Genomic DNA, 18,207 nt, shown 5'->3' on the forward strand with positions numbered 1-18,207 from the left:
ACACAAAAGCAAAGTCACATGACAATGACACCTTTCTTTGAGCATTAGTTTACATTAAAATTCCCTTTTCTCTAGACTACTGCTCTTATATTTTTACAATTCAGATGTTAAACTTGATTAGATCTAGCAGTGACTGTAACAATAGCAAGCAATTGCCAAGAAAAAGTAAAAAGTACTTATAGATGTGATGAGTATCATCAAACAACTCAGAGATCTATAGAATTTAATGGCATTATTAACAGCTGGTATTTCTAGTCACATAGACCAACAAGACAGTACATTGCCTTTCTATTGCTGATCTTAACTTTCCCTCTTTAGAAAAATGCAGCCTCTCTGTAAAACCTTTATTTTTAGTTTTTAGTCCTTCACAATCAACAGTGAGGGACCGGCTTTTCCAGAAGGTGTTCAGAAGGTAGCAACATACCACGCTACTCCTACAAAAACAGCTTTTTTTTCCTCTGCTAATTGAAGAGACAGCTTACAAAAGCACTTATTTGAATTCTTTCCCTAAACTCATTTTCTGAACTTAACCAGTACACTGTGACCTCTGCTGACAGATGGGTTATATCAGGACAAGAACTCTGGTATCTTGAGCTCCCAGAAGGGAATGATAAGTATCTTTCCTGTCCACTGGACTAGGCTAAGGACTTGATGACTTTGGACACAACGGTGGTGAGTCTTCTCCTTGGCAAGATGGGGCTTCCTGAGCAAAGGCAGTGGAGTAAGGTCAGAGCACAGGAAAAGAGGAGCACTATGAATATTAGGAGATGATCACTCAAGAAGAGGAAAAGTAAAGGGGTGTAAATACACACCATGGCTCCAGTTAGGATGTAGGCTAGACCACGGTCTGAACTCAGTATCTACAAATGACCTTCGCAGAGGTCTGAGACATATTTATGTGTTCAGTGGAGTCAATATTTAGGTTTTTTTAGCCTACTGCCAAACCAGCTCCAGAACTGAAACAGTGCAACAGTATCTGGCAAGTAGTGCTGCAGAGAGAACATTGTAGTTAGTCTGGACATAATCCCATCCTACAGCAGCCATAGTCTCTGGGTGCCCTGCACTGTGGCCGCACTGGGGCATTGAGCCACACTGATTTCTCTTGGAGAGTTCAGCTAGGATGATGCAGAGTGCTTGGCAAACATCAGCACTTTTCGGCAGGGTGAAGAAATATTGGATGTTGACTTCATTTACACAGTTCAGGAAAGAAATGTCATGGGATATTTAAACAGGCTAAATACTCAGGAACTCTCATCTGACTGTTGATTGTACATACTACAGAAACCTCAGCTTTGCCTCTGGAGACAAACAGCACGCAAGGAATGGGGAGATTACAAACCAGCTTCCCATGACTGCAAGAGAAAAAAAAGGATAAATTAGATGTTACTTTTAAAAATAATGTTTCTTTCCCTTTTAATCAGAGAATTACTTTTCTATACAGTTAAGATCCAAACTCAAGCCAAACCTAACCAATATCTCCTCAACTCAAGGAAGTGAGAGACTAAATTTAAAAAAAAGACACCCTAAAATATGAGTTTCTGTTCTGACTCCACTGTGTTCATCTTTCTGCAATAGTGCAACTTTTTAGTTTTTAAAAAATAAAATGGCATAACAGGCTCCTGGTCACTGTAAAGGGTAGCCCAGTTTCACTGTTTGCACTAGCTCAGGTTTCTAGGTTGAATTTTCTGTGGTTAATTTCTGGTATTTCTAAAAGAACCTGAAAGAAGTTCACATGCTTTTAAGGACCTGTACCTGTTGCTCTGGATCTATGCATATGTTGCAAAATTCTTTTATGCTTATTTTTAACTACCCTCAAAATTCAACTTGCCTTCTAAAGCAGTTTCCTTTATCCCAGATGTAACATTAAGGCTTTGAATAGATATTTTTACCAACTGCTGAACAGCAACACGTCTCAGGTGCCTTGCTTGCATTGCTCATGTTGGTCTCCATGAACTGCTGGGATAGAGCAGAAGTTCAGAGCAGCTGGTGATGTCACCACACCAGTGCTAGGCAGTGTCTGAACTAACAGGTCATACATGATGGGGTGCAGCATTTCTGTAGTGCAACTACCTTGATTTGGCTCCAAACACACAGCTCTGTGTAAAAGCACTCTTTATGAACAGATGAGCTTGAGCTGGCGCTATTCAAGTCTTTCTTGTGCCATCACTCACTGCCTGGGGGAGGCCCATCCTCTGTGACTTAGAAGCCCAAATTCCACTCACATCTAATGAGACTGTTTTTGACATTACCAAAGGCTTAATTTTAGTATGACAAACATTCATCTTCTGCTCAGAACAGACAAGTTACAGGCATACATGAGGAACCACAACATTCATGTTTCAGAGTACTTCTTCAGTGTCCCTTATTCTCTTAGCTGTTCATGTGGTTGATAACCAGCAGTTTTCATGTCTCTAAATATAATTAAAATATCTAATAAAGCTGTATAGTAACAATAATATACATATATGTATAATACATAATATGAAATAGTTAAATTTAAAAAATTTAACAATTAAAATAAAAGTTATCTTGTAAGAGAAAAGGCAGGGATGGGATTGCAGGCTGTGAGGGACAGATCTCCAGACCTCTGTTGCATGGGCAGCAGGGCTCCAGAGTTACACCTGGAAGTTGTGCAATTTCCAGAGCAACAGAGGATGCTCATAATTAACTGACAAGAGGCTTAACCTCTGAGGCACTGACAGTGTTAAATACTGTAATGTGGGCTCCATACACTTGCACTTCAGCACAAAACTCCTGTAGAACCATCTCTCTCCCTTTCTGTGGCTCTATGCTCTGCTATTCACTTGTTAAGATTTTCACCAAACACAGGTAGTAAATTTTCACCCTCATTTATAACACTCATGCCTAGAAGACTTTGCTAAGATCAGCTTGTTTTGCTTTTGTGTTTTCTCCTCTGTGTTAATAACCTCATGGCCAACAAAACAGATGGAGCTGAAGTAGAGCTCCAGCAGAAGAGTGATGTTGCTGGACTCCCCCATTTCACACAATGGGAAAAGAACATGAAAAATGAGTGCCAGAACATAATTTTTCACCTCAGCCCTACTTCTGCTTTGCAGTATCTGAATGACCAAATGCCTCCAGAGGAGATGGCACTCAACCACAAAGACAAAAGCTGAGAAGCCTCAGGTTTTTCTGGCCTCTGAAAATGTCAGATTCTGCAGACTAAGCCTTGAACATCTAACCTTGCTTCATTCCTGAGGAGACAGCTTTATGATCTCATTAAAAAAATTGTTTTGTTTGGAAAGCTTGTTAGCCTCCCAGAGAGAGTCAGCTTAGATGAAAACCTATCTATTAAAGTTTTATTTGATTGCAAAAAAGATAGACCAAATAAAAAGGCTAAGCAAACACCAGCCAAATAAGAAGACTTACATATTCCGGGTTCCCAGATTCTCCCTTTGTTTTCTTTGGCTGTAAAGTCATGATTATTCATTACTATTTTTAGCACCAGCCACATGCTTCTTTGAATATTAAAGAAACAAGCAGCATCACATTCCTACAAGGAAAGGAAAGTCATACAATACAGCACCTCACCCTAGCTCCTAGTTTGGGAAGAGTGAGTCCAAGTAAATGAATAATACCCCCTGTGAAGTTTGCAGGTACTGTGCCTTGACCAGACATGTTCAGGTACAAGCTGGCATAGAATTGGCCCCAGCTGTCTTGATTCCTGGGCCATTGATCAAAAGGCATGGTTTTTCAGTCAGCAACACCATCTCCCCACCCACTGATTTCTCAGGGAAGAGCTGGAGCTTCCTCCTTCAGAAGGAAAAAATATCAAGAGAGACAGCTCAGGATAAAACAGCCTTTGCAAGAAACTACTTTGAGAACAGCAACGAACAAACACAGGTTTTAAATTGGTATAATACCCAGCACTGCAGGTACTTGCAATTTTGACCAATTAAGTGCTGCATGCTCAGGATGCCTAAAGTATAGGTCTTATTTTGGAAAATTGAGAAAGTTGAGGGAGTACAAACTAGTGAGCATTGGTTTGCATAGCAGACATTGCAGGAAAGAGGGGCAAGTGAAAGGCTGCAGTTTAATTTCCTCACTCAAAGTAAACAGCTCTCACTAGAGTAGAGATAAATCAGCTGGCCTATAGAAAAGCTATCTCAACATAAATCTTAGAATATAATAGATGTATTTTCCATCTATAGGCCTGGACCTGCTCCAGAAAGACAAGATGAAACAGTCTCTTAAAAACTCAGGAAAGGAGAACCAGCAAAACACTGGGTGATTTGTCCCTGGTGGAGAAGGAAGCAATGGCACTGGCACTAGTTTATTAGTAAGTTAGAGATTGCCATCCACTCTGCTTTCTCCTCCAAACCAGAGACTGCATCTGCCAGGCCTCGTTGCTTAGTTGTGAAGATAGTTTTTGTTGTCTCAGTGCCTGAGAACATGCACTATAATCCTGAAATACATTCAAGAAAGTGTTCAGCTCCATAAATGCCACAATTGAGGAAGATTTTAGTATAGATGTAAGAAAAAATTTTTATTTATTGTCTCTTCTGATTTGTGCAGCAGCAGTTTGTGAACTTGACCAAATAACTTATCATCAAACCCATAATTTTAGATTAAGTTGAAACATCTAGTACATAGAAAGTACTTAATCTTGGACAAAGAGACTAGAAGATGAAAAAGCCAGTAAGTGTTTGAATTGACCATTTTCAGGTAAATGATCCTCAGTTAAAAACTTGAATGGCACACAAAGCCTCTCTGTCCATCATTAAGAGCTTGAATATTTTTCCCCATACACTGAAATTAAGTAGCTGGTACTAATCAAATTCTGGTTTGAGCATACTTATAACTGTGTCTGACAACCTGCCAAACTGAAAAAAAAGTTGGGAAAAAAGGAATTTAAGGGCAGAGAAAGAAGTTTTTCCAAGATATTTTTTTTACTTCAGAACTGAATGCTGTGGTCAAATCTGCGTACAAATCAATTTTTAATTTTCTGTATTCATTCTACTATGCTTGTAATTAGAAGATAAATTTTAATGGCTTTAAAATCACAGACATTCACAGGTGAGAAATATAAATTATGCTATAATGTGGAAGAAAAAACATTGCAAAAATTAAAGAATAATTTCTATGCCTATTTGTTTTGTCCTATGGTTTCTCCTCTACTATTTACCTTACACATTCCTACTACCAGAGCTTTCCCGTGTCAAGCAAATGTGTTTACATTGAAGAATATGACAGCAGTGGCTGACAATAGGTATGTGTACGAACACCCTTTTCCTGTAGCTGGTAAAGTTTTAATCCATCTCCACTATGTATTTACATTTGAAACTGCATCGTCTGTGACCATCTGATATCACCTATGCTGGCTGATAGTCAAAGATTTACTTCCCCACAGGCAAACTGGATCACACAAACCTTGTTCACACTCAGCTCTGTTCACCATACCTTGGTTATAACATCCAGAGATGCACTGAAAGACTGCATATTCCTACCAGAAAGAGCAAATCAGTTGCCATAGAAATAATGCAATCATTTTGCCTAACCATGAATTTCTGCAAAATAACTGATGACAACCAAGCACTGTTTTTTTAAACTGTATTTGCTTTTTTAAGCTTTGTTCTTTCCAGAAAGTGTTTACATACATAAATCAAGAGGGTGTTCAGTAATAAGGAGAGCCAGGTTATGCACAGGTTCCCCAGAGGAGACAAAGGGTGTGAGAGGTGCCCCTGCCCCCATGCAGGAGAGTGCTGGGGCTGGAGCTCGTGGGTGCTGCAGTTCTGCACCCCAGCACAGGCACCCAGCCTGCCCTGCACAGCACCTGCCAAGCACCCTGCACCTCCAGAAGCTGCAGTGGCACAGACCAAGAACTCCACCACACGCAGCAGAGCAGCCATCCACGTTATGTCATGGGTGAGCAGGCAAAGGAAGGGGTAAGGGGGTAAGGGGTGATCCCACTCCAGTGGCAGTGCTGCAGCCCCAGGTTTGTGAAAAGTTGGCTACTCCAGAAAAAATATTTCTCAAACTTGTTTCTGTTATGTCTACACTTACTAAACAAAAGGTATTGGGCCACACCCTACCTCATGCTAGGTGACATTCAGATGTAATGCAACATCTAATTTCACAAAACCTGTCTTGCCAAAGTTTGCAATGACCTCAGCTGAGGTGCTGCATTCCCATCTTCCTTTGACATAGATGCCTGCTCTTCTGCTGAGTTATGTTGCCTTCCTTTCCCTTCACTGCCAGCCTTCTGCTTTTTCTTTAACTCTCCTACAGTTCTCATAAAAGGTGCTTGCCTTTTCAAATTCTCTGCAACTCTCCTCTGCTTTCTATTAGCATCCTACAGATCTTTGACCTTGATTTCTTTCTCTTCACCTTCAATAATTTCTCCCAGAATCCCAAGTGCAAACAAATTATAGGTACAATGTTCTTAGCACGGAAGTGTTAGAGGTAGAGGAAAGTCTTACATTTTTTTTAAGTTAGCCTCATTCACAAAATAGAGATAGAATCTTGTATTAGAGAGCTTCTCCCATGTTTTGATGACTGGTGCTGTATATGACTTCCCTAAACTTTTATATACAGTATAAAAATCAACCAAAGCAGAGCTACTGCTGAGCTGAATTAATTTCTGTTCTTAAAATATGCACTTCAATTTCCTAGAATCAAAGAATATCTGAAGCTGGGAGGGAGCCATAAGCATCATTGAGTCCAAAAAGTTGGGGAACAAAACATGACCTGGTAGCATATTATTTAAGAAATTAAATGGTATATAACAAAGACTTACAAGTGAAAAAGAAGCAGTATAACTTTTACACATGCAGATTTAACATAGCTGATCTTTGGCTTATGAAGCTTTTTTATCTTTTCATATAATTCCTTGAGAAGCACATCTGCAGGTTACCTGAAGAGATAGCTGTCAAGTGCCCTGCTCTGGGCATTATGAGCATGGAAATAAGAAGTTACATCCATTGTGAGACAGCTCTTGGCCCTTCTGAAACCAGTGTCAAAATCTCTACTGACAACTCCAGCTGCCCTTTTGTCATCATGTTTAAACTGAGTGTAGCCTGTTTTTGAAGGTTGATAGCTTTTGTACAGTCTGCACTCGATGGGAGAATTTCTGTAATTACAGTAACCACAAGCACTTCCAAAAAGAGGAGAACAACATAACAGCTCTTAAAAACACCAACAATAAAAAGCAGTAATTTTTTTACATATAAAGTCATCGGGGCTGGCTTTATCTTAGCACAACTCTTAGACTTTGTGCTCTGCCACTGCAAAGCCTGCATCAGCCCAAAGCGGCAGGAGCGACAGCAGGTGGAAACAGCACTGCAGGCAGGAACGGGGAAACCTGGTCTCCTGATTTTGTGGTGGCCTCAGTGACACTGCCCACCACCAGGAGTGCCATTTCACCTGAACAAAAGTCTGTAGACACAACCGATTGGGAGAGGAAACAGATTTAGAGTCTGGCATGAACTGATTATCCAAGGGTGAGAAGTTGCAGTCATAGCTGGTCATCTGGGCTGGCTAGATAAGGAGATTAGGGTTTAGAAATTGATGAATTGTCTAGAATGACAAAGGAGGAAGACAAACCTGAAGAGGAGTACTGGTAAGGTTGGTAAAGAGTGTGAGACAGAGAAAGAAAACAGGAAAGCTTTGAATGGAAGGGTGGACTGGGGTAAGAAATTACGGTTGAGAGGGAGGGAAAGGTTAGGGAAAAAGGCATTTTATTTCACAGTTGCTATCCAGGCTGCAATAGGAACCAGTTACACAAACAAAATGGTAAAAAGATCTTGGGGCACTGATGTGAGACAGAACAAGGACACCTGTAAAGGCCCAGAAAGGAGAGCAGAGGGGAAGAGATTTACAGGTAGGAATCTCAAAGAGCTTGGGTAGTGATTTCCATGGTGAGCTCAGGGTGACATCTGTGCTTGGCTGAAGATTCCTAAAGAGAGCAGAGGAGATGGCAAATCAATCAGGGTGCACAAGGGGCAGGGCTAGGTCCAACTCAGATTGTAGAGCTGAAGAGAGAACATGAGCATCTTGGGGAGAGGGAGGAAATGAAGAAATATTTGAGTCTGTGCCACCAGCTTTCTTCATTCCCTGGGATACAATCCTACACTCAGGACCTTTTTCAGTCTTTCCCCATGTCCAAACTACAGTGCTACTTCCTATTTCAAAGCGGCACACTTGCTTCGAAGAAGAGTGCCTGCAGGAATGAGAGTTAGTATCACGTTATTAACCACCTCCTAAGAAGCAGCTACCGTCTGCTACAAGAATGTTGTATCTTTTTGTACATCCCCTTCTGATCTCTGAGTCTGAGCAGTGGTGTTTAACCTAAATATAATGCTGTTGATTATACTAACACTCATTTTAGGAAACAAGAACACAGAGCTTGAGCAACTGTGAACAAGGAACATCAATATTATCTAATAATTCATCAAACCTGGTTTAGGAAACTGTAGAACTCATTAAGTGTATTGCAGCAGCCAGTTGGCCATGAGAGATAATTCCAGACAGTTCACTTCTGCAAATTTTTTCACATTATTTCAACTTAGGAAAATATTAAATTAAAGTATAATTAATCAAATCTGATTACTAATTTCATTAGTGCGGTAACGAATACTGTTATCAGAGTAGGAAAGCACTTCTAAATCACTGTTTTTTACAAAGATGAAACTGAGCTCAGAAGAAGTCATCTGAAACTGGACAATTAGACATCCCTTCCACCTGTTCTGTACAGTTGTTTCAGTGAGCATAAACTTTTACCAGTCCCTCCTGTGACTGGTAAAATAATCTGTGTACTTTTTGTGATTGTCTCTCTGGTCTGGCCATTATGCCACCAGCACCTAGCTACAGGGTAAGAACATACAGCCAGTGCAGGGAGAAGAGGACAGGGCAACACTGCGGTGATAACATGTTCTCAGATCAGTGCACACTAGAAATGAAGACTGATCCCATGGAATACAATGATCGGTTTCCTGAATTTAGCAATCAGCTTCTCCAGCAACTGTAGATCTGCATTCAAATCACTCCTATTTGTGCTTTAGAGGGTGGGTATTATATAGAATTGTTTCACTTGCAGAAACATTTCTGCAAGTGAACATGAAATGCCAACATTTCATTTGCATTTAGGAAAGAAAAATTAGTAATAATTCAAGACTACGAAATTATAATCTGAGGACCCAGTTTTCCTGTTATTCTTGGGATATACAACTTAAATCTGCTAAGTAAACAGAAACAGTGCTCACAAAGAACAATTTGGTTTTTTGGATGTGAATAAGTATCTTTTTACTACACAGATGCTTACATACACATGAACAAGTATTCTTTGGAAAAGACTGCTTGATAGCTGCATGTTCAGATTGTTATATTTCAGGAAAGACAAAACCAAACTAAACAGCAACCATAAAAAAAATCATTTCCTCACTAACCTGTACTGATACGTTTTTTGCTAAAACCAGATGAGGATAATGCAGTCCCCTCAAAGTTCCTTTTGCCTCTCTTACCTGAGAGTTCACAGACATAGCCCATTAGCTCGAGCTGGGAACACAAGTTTCATAGCCCAATGTGCCAGCCAGGTGTGGGCCAAGTTCTGAAATTTTTTAGGGAAAGTTGGAAGAGGAGAGAATGTTGATTCCTGTCTTCTCCTCCCTCCATCAATTTTACAATCAACATTAGAATTGCAATTTCCATTTAGTGTCACTTTCTCAGTACAAATAGCATTAATATTGATAAAGCTTCTTGGCAATTATTTCTATGCCAGCTTTCAGAGTTTCCTTACTGTGTTTATAATTAACATCTTAAAGATAAGATGAAGAAGTTGCTAGTTTTGCTTTGGAAGAACGAAGAAACTTTGTCTCTCTCTGCTTTAAGACTGTTAAATAGGCCCTACACCTTACTGTCATATTGAATCACCTGAAAACTGAATCCTGACCTCATATACAGGATCTTACTGGACTTAGCTTTACTTCTGAGGTCTTTGTTTAACAGCAACAGTTCTGATATCCTAGACATATGCCTTCATCCTATCATCATTTGTTCCTATCACAATAGTTACAGGTTCAACATATTAGCAAAATTATATGTGATTTCTTTTTCATGCTTAACCATCTTCCTGTGATGAAGTTTTTGAGCCTTTACTTATTTATGGTAGGAAGGAGCTTGCCATCATCTCTCCTACACACTTGTAGTTCCTTCTCCCTCTCTAGCACCAGAGCTGCTGACATCACATCAGCAGTATGAAGACCACCATGAGGGACTGGCCCAGGCACAGGACTCTAGACTAAGTTTTTTGTTGGGCTGTCAGTTTGACTGTTGCTAAAACAGCCTGTTACAGAATGGGGAACCAAGGCCATGACTTTGTATTTTGGGTTTGCTCTATATTTAACAGCACTACTTTTCAAGATGCACCTGCACTTAGATAGATTGCAATTCAAAATGAGACTTAAAGAACATTGTTAGCTTCAATCATGGATTCAATATTGGATCAACAGTGTTTAGCAGCTCTGGAAAATACCCTCCTGGAATAAATAATTCATAAAGCTTGTGGTGTTTGGAACTCCATATACAAAAATTGCATCAATTACATTTACCAGTCACAGGAGGGACTGATAGTTTATGCTCACTGAAACAACTGTACAAAACAGGTGGAAGGGATGCAAGTGCTTCACCAACTGGTCTGCCAAAGATTTTGGTTTTACCTCTATAAAATGAACTAATTTTGGACTGCTTTCCCAACACAGGTAACATTATTTTCTTGTACAAGCTGTGTTTCTACTCATACTGCTACCTTTTAATTCACGTCTGCAATTCAGGGATGTTGTAGAGCTCAAGAACTTAAATATTAGCAGCTACATATTCTGAGGAAGTGTCAGGAACTGAGGATACATTATGCATCTTACTCTCTCCAGCCTCCTTTGGAGGATGGTCATCCTCCACCTCTTCCTCTGGGACAACTTAAAGAAGATGAATCAACTCATAACTTGACACGCCTAATTATTACATGGTGCTAATATTCAAGGGTGCCAGATAAAGAAGAGGGTGTAGCCTTCATTCAAACATGCTTTCCTGATCTCAAATCAAAGGCCTTCCTTTAATTAGTCATCTAATTAATTTAGGTCCAAATGAGGCTTCAGAGGAAAAAGCAAATCCAGGTGAGGCATCATAAATGTGCAATTAAAAGTTGTTCACTCATAATTATTAGATATTTTCAAAGCAAGCCTTATAATAAGGCTGAGATCCCCTATTGTTTCTATCAGGAAAGAAAGAAAAAGCTTCTCTAATCATCTTATTTTTAAATTAATTTATATAGAACTTGACTAAATTAATAAATACAGTAACCTAAAAAGTTTAGACAGCAATTAAAAGAGATTTTGAAAGTATTTAAAAGGGCTAAAGTTATTACAGTGATGGGTAATCAAATTCTTAGCTTTGAAACAGTTCTAGCAATTCTCCTGTATTTCCCCGTTTCCTGATTATTGAAAGGCTGCTCGTATTTTTAATTTAGGAACTTCTAACAGAGAGAATAATTAATCCACCCAAAAGATCATATTTCAGCAGAGATTTGTACTGGATGGGTTTCAGTAGTAAGTTCAATAGTCAGCTGTGTTCTGGTAGCAAGTGATGAGGGTTTAACCAATATTTAGTTTCTTATGCAAGTTTCTCCTTCACTTTGGCCCAAACTCTCTTTCAGCACACGCTGCCCACTAATCTTGGCAGAAAGGATAGCAGAATAAGTGCAGCATTATTTTCTCAATCTTTCTTTTTTGGAGACAGCAAAGAGATGCAGCCAAAGGGTGCTTTGTTTTTCCAGCTACAGCAGCAAAAGGTGAATGAGCTGCAGCATAGTAGGGTTTCTGCAACAGGAAAACTGGCTCATCTCTCTTCCTTTGCACCAGTCTAGTGCTTATCTCCGAGGCAGCACTGCTCACAAAGACTACAGAAATACAGGAAAGACTGAAAAATAGTGGCTTAGAAAAGACTGAAAAATTCTTGCCACGGCTTAGAAGGTAAATCCCTGTGCAAGTGAAAGACAGGAAAGAAGTATGGTCTGTGTTCCCATCTCTGTTCTCGTTTCTGGACCCCCACAGGTCTGGGCTAGCACATGGCACACTACTTCAGGTTCTTTCAGGCTTCTTCTGAAAAGCACCTTGAGACACCAACCAGAAAACTGAATCAGACACAAGTTTAGGGAACCTGATGTTGATGAAACATTCACAAAAATTATGCTATTTCACCTGAATCCTTATAGCAGTAAAGTCATTCTCCCGCCTTGATCCAGGTAAATCAGACAAGTCCCACTTTCAGTTAGAGTTATTATTTTGTGGAGTAGCAGGTTATAATATTCTCAGGTCATGAGCCAGAAGTAAGTCACTAATCTTTTTCAAAGCAAAAGCTAAATGGTTTTATAGAGAGAAGCAATATTTTGGTGCTTTTCAACCAATCTGTTGCTGCAACAAACTTTTGAAGACTGAAGAAATACTTCTGTTTCTTAATGCAGCTCGGGGGTTTTTCAAGCTAAATCTGTTGATATGATAAAATATAATGATCTCTTTCTATAAATACTGCCTTTCAGAACACCACCAACATATCAAAACTACCTCTACAACAAATGAACAGGTTTGATACTAAGAAATCATTTTAGGTTCAATTCTGAGGGAGCATTAAACCTGGATTTCTGAAGTACCAATAATACAGACATGGCATTTCAGATTGCACAAAGACAGTGCAAATTCTAATAGCCCAAATTAAGATCTTAGTGAGCAAAGTACATTTCCACAAAGCACTTTGAGGGTGAACTCCAAATGGTCAAAGCATGGGGCAAGATTCCTGACACTGGCTGACGTGCACAGCCTTGTATCAGAATATTCCCTAACATGATGATTAGGACAATAGAGAAAGTGTAATGAGGCCTCTGGCAGGTCATTAAGCCGAAGACATTGCCACTGGAAGTGTGCACCTGATATAAAGAAAAACATTTCTTGAAGGCTCCAGGAATAAGTGTTTACTTAAGACAAACAGGAATTCAATAGCAGCTTTTACAGTTAGAGAACAATGAATCCCATAAATATTTTCCGCTCATTTAATTTAAAAACAAATCCACTTAATCTGTGTTCTCATTTTGTGCATTTGCTCTCTGTTCTCACTGTTGGAAACAATTTAAATAGGTGGAATATTCTTAGAAAATGACTTTTAAACAATTACTACAAAGAGATTGCTTCATATGTAGAGTAGGACCTACACAGACTGAAGGCAGGCTGAACAGGCATAACCTAAATAAATAAAGGGGTTAAAAAAGGGAAAGCCATTCTGTGTAGTGAACGTGTATAAGTAATAAGACTAATGGGTAAAGCTGTCTTCTTAAGGACCGTACTCACTTCAGTCACATGCTCCACTAGCTCCTAGTCTTCCCAAAAGTACAGGAAACCCACAGAGAGTTTCTGAAGTCAGACTTTACAATATAATTCCTCTTTTCCCCACCTCTCCTGTTTAAAGATAGATAGTGGATCTCTGGCTTCTTCTTAAACAACTTCAGTTACTCAAAGAGCAAAATGCTTCTTTCTTCTCCAGTTGGGCTCTAACACTCTTAACCATCCCAGATTTAACCACTCCTAGCTGGGTCTAATGACTGGAGGACCAGCCAAGAAGGCATGGTAATATTCCTATAGTGTCACATCAGAAGTATGGAAATGAGAAAGCATAGGTTTAATCAGAAATCTTAAGTCATAGATATTGTTTTCATCTGAAACAGAAAAGAGATAAAGGAAAAAAAACAGCATTGAAAACCTTCTATGGTTTCTGCCCCTTGGTACAGAGTTAAAGGTGGGCTTTGAGAAAGCAATGAATATGTCAAGCACCTGGACCTTTAACATAATTACAGTGCTTTATGTACTAAAACATGCAAATTATCCAGCAGTCAGGAAGTAGTCACCAAACTTCTGAGGCCTTCAGCCCACACATACCCTCTTTTCCCCTTTAAGTACTTTGTCCATTTCTCCTTGTTTTCTGAATATGAGGTAGCTGCTGCTCCAGTGGGGCTCTCAAGTATCTAGGGATTCCTGACACATGGCCTCGCTGCATTTACAGGCCAGCCTTATAATGTGTGCACAGTCACTGCAAGCAGGTTGAGGGCCAGCAAATTTTTTATCCAGAGACAGTAAACATCAAGCCTCTCATCAATCTGTTGTGAGGATGCATCAGGTCTATATTTCAGATGTGCACATAACAACAGCAGCATATGCCCAGATGCTTCAGTCCCATTCTCAGGAAACTTTTTCTGACTGAAGCTCAGATTTTCAGAGGTACTTTCCTGGTGTGCAGAACCTTGCACAGTCACATGAACCATCTAGTCGGTCCTGGATGGTTTTTTTCTGCACATAATCTCACTGTGCTCATCACAATTATATTAAAAAAGAAGGTTCCGGTTGTTCTTTCACCAAAAACAATTCTATTTGATAGAAAGATATGAAGACATGACTACTAAATGAGTTGCTGTGAGCTGAGGCAGGGTGTGGATTTACAGCACACACCCAGCATTTCACAGAAGCTGCCCTTGAGCGTGCTCTCACTGCAGGGTAGCTGCTGCACCAGGGCTGCGAGTCCTGTGGGCAGGCACTCAGCAGCTTATTCCTATAAATCCAGAACTTACACCGTTATGCCACATCTTCTTTGTGGGTCCATGCCTGTATCCATCCATCCAGACTTTTAAAGGAACTCAAGCCTCTAGCTTAGCTGATAAATATTTAATGGATTGACACAAGGCAAGATTATGTCAAGTCACTGCTTATATCACAAGGATGACTGTATAGATATTTTTTAATTAAGTGATACAGTACAGGACTTTTAAAGCACAGCCCCATCTGCCCATGTGAAACTTTTGAGCTCAGCTAATGACAGTTGGCCTTATTAGCATGTAGAAACAATATTGGGCAGGTATTGGGAGTAACCGACAAGGTGTGCTTTGTTTTAATTCACTTTTTTTCAGGTAGATAAAAAACTTCAGGTAGATTTTCTTTTTTTAAAAGGCATTACATACTTGGCACTGCATTAACATTATCAGCATTTGCCTACAACAGTTTGAAAATAAACCTTTCATTATGTCCAGACATGATTTACAGATATAGTCCTTCAAACAGGAACCTTGTGCTAATTTTAAGACAAATCATTTCTTATGCCCATATCTGATTTGCAGTTAGTTTAGTTCAAATAAAAATGTATGACGCAGATTTCCACTTGCATTCTGCCAGGTACTTCTATTTTTAGATGCAGGTCAGCTTTATACTGTGCCTACCACTCCAATGCAACAAACGGTGCACCTTAGCAAGCTTATCTAACATTCTGTTAGATAAAAAAAAAAAATCTGCAAAATTGCTGACACAATTGTATCAGCATTGATAAGAACAGCAAGGTGTTTCGACCTCCTACTTGCTGTAAGTTTTTTTTTATTTCTTTCTCTTTTATTAATTGTAATTTTGAATGTGGAAAAAGCCAGAAAACATGAGTAGCTCTCTGGCTACACTCCATACTGGAACCACACTGCTCTGACACAAAATGTCCTCTTGAATCTTTCAAGCTGGGGCTGCTCCAGAATTCTTCACTGGCTCACACTGCCAAGGCACAAGATCTCATCTCATCAGCTTTGCCCAACATTGTCTCCACCTGTCTCTCCCATTTCCTCTCACACTCACCTCCCAGTCTCCATGCTCTGCCCAAATTACTGATGACTGGCCCTTTTGGATTTTTTTATCCACTCCCAAATGTGAACTTTCTTACATCCCACCCACACTAATAGAAACAACCTCTTAGCCAAATATTTACCCTTCATCAAGGGCACTCAGAAAACTTCTGTTCTGTAAAACACTCCACTGTTAAAAATTATGGGAATATGTAGAAAACAGGAAGTGATAGGTACCTTACTTTGTGTCTGATCCTTTGTCTGGCACATATTTGGTTACACACAAAAAATACAGATACTTGGTTAGCTAAAGGAAAAGCAAAAACTTTCAGCACATTCTTTTTTCCCAAGTGACAAAACTGGGGTTTGTTTTTCAATAAAAGTGAAAACTTGATACATATTTGATACATACATGTTTCTTTTCACTTTCCTTCCCTATCAAAATATCAAGTCAAACAGAAATTCCTTGATTAGAAAAACAGCTTTTTCTATTTATCTCATCTTTGGCCTGTAGGTTATATTTTTTGAAAAAATGACAACTTCAAAGACATGGGTACATAATGAGAGGAATGTGCATTTACTACTTCTCTTGAAACTAAAAAACAATCCAAAGTGTGGAAGCATGGACAAAAAGGACTTAATTTACTAATTCCAGTCTCCATAAGGCCCCTGCAGCACAAGTGATGATCGTGCATCTCCAACGTGTGTTTCAGGAATCTGTAACATTCCTTGCTGCAAGCTTCTGGGAAAGAATCAACTTTTTCTGGTAAGAAGTCCTTCTTCTATTAGCTAAATGATTCTGAGTTATTTGAAACTATAAATATTTGTTCAAATGTTTACACGACTGAGAAATATTAGGCAAATTCTATCCAAACAATGAAGCAACTTCCAGCAATGTGTAACAAAAATAGTGCCTCCCTTACATTTTTACTTCAGCAAATGTCTAAAAGTGATCCCATAATCAGGAATCACAAGGAGAAATGAAAGACACGGGGAGGATGGCAACATTTGGAACAAAAACTCTTTTACCATAATGTAGATAACATATGTGTAGGAAGATAGACTGTACTCAGTTTCATTTCTCAGGTATCTCACTTATCTATTCTTCTCAAAGCTTCCAAATTTTTTCTTGCTTTAGAAAAACAAAACTATTTTTAGAGAATTTCTGAACTCTGGATAAATGTTTTTAAATGACACTTGGAAAGCCTACTAGAATGAAAATGCTTTTTTTGTCCCCCACTGCTTAGTCTAACTGGCACTATCGAATATTTCTCATTTTATTGAAAACACTTTCCTAAACTGAGAAAACAAGATCCTACAAATGATTGTATTTAAAGTAAGCCACGATTCTGATCTAATAAGATGCTCGTTGAAAACAAAAATGCAGCCTTGGTCACATTAACAGCCAGCTCTTTCAAAATCATCTGTTGTAGAAGGATTTAAAATTAAACATCAGATTAAGAGCTTTGTCAATGATGCAATAATATAAGCATGTCCCTACTATATATGTGCTAAAATTAGAGACCATGAATATGTAGTAAGCAGAAAAAAATCAGAACTGAGTTTTGCCTCTAACCAAAAGTTTAAGTTAACTAAGGAACCTATTAGATTAAAAAAAATACTGTATCATTAGTTTTGTCATATACTATTTTCTCAATTTTCTACAGAATTAGTGAACAAAGTTGAAAGAAGAGTGTTACCCATGCAGCTTGCAAAACATCTGCAAGAGTATTTTTTTTTAAGTCAGTCAGTGCCTGAAATTTTTGCTGGCTACTTATGAATAATACATTCCCTCACAGCTCAAAACAGACCTCTGACTATCATGAAGCTACAGCACCTTACATCAACCCCACATTTTACATGGGCTTTTAAATGTGTAGGAAGAGTCTGAGAATTTAAATGAAAAATAAACAAAAAAATCACAGCCCATGATGTAATACATTAACAATCATGATGTGTGGTACTTGTAAATATTAATAAGTTCCTTAATAATAATGAGGGTGGTGAGGCCCTGGCACAGGTTTCCCAGACAAGCTGTGGATGCCCCATCCCTGGCAGTGTTCAAGGCCAGGCTGGATGGAGCTCTGAGCAACCTGGTCTAGTGGAAGGTGTCCCTGCTTATGACAGGGATTGGAACTAGATCATCTTTAAGGTCATTTCACAACCCAAACCATTCTGTGATTCTGTGATTGCTGTAAATAACTAGGAAGTTTGACATAGAACTAAATAAAATTAAGATCTTATCACAGTGGAAGCAGTCTCCAAGGATTTGATAAACAACTGCAATCCAGCATTCTGACTGCAGAAACCAGTACAGAATTTCCACTACTTGCTGCTTCCTTATAGGCGAGTTAGATGTTAGGACATTAGAGAAGGCCAATTCTCGCCTCATATTAAGGGCTGGTTTGAGCAGCAGATTTTCACTGTAGAAAATCTGCCATATTAAATCAGCAGTTGGAAGAATAAAAGACAAAGTGCGCAATGTATGGCAGGATCCATATCCTGCCAGTTGTTTCTCAACCTGCAAAATTTACAATCATACTTTCTGACCTCACCCTGTT

The sequence above is a fragment of the Poecile atricapillus genome, chromosome 4 (assembly GCF_030490865.1).
Source record: "Poecile atricapillus isolate bPoeAtr1 chromosome 4, bPoeAtr1.hap1, whole genome shotgun sequence".
Classification (NCBI taxonomy): Eukaryota; Metazoa; Chordata; class Aves; order Passeriformes; family Paridae; genus Poecile; species Poecile atricapillus.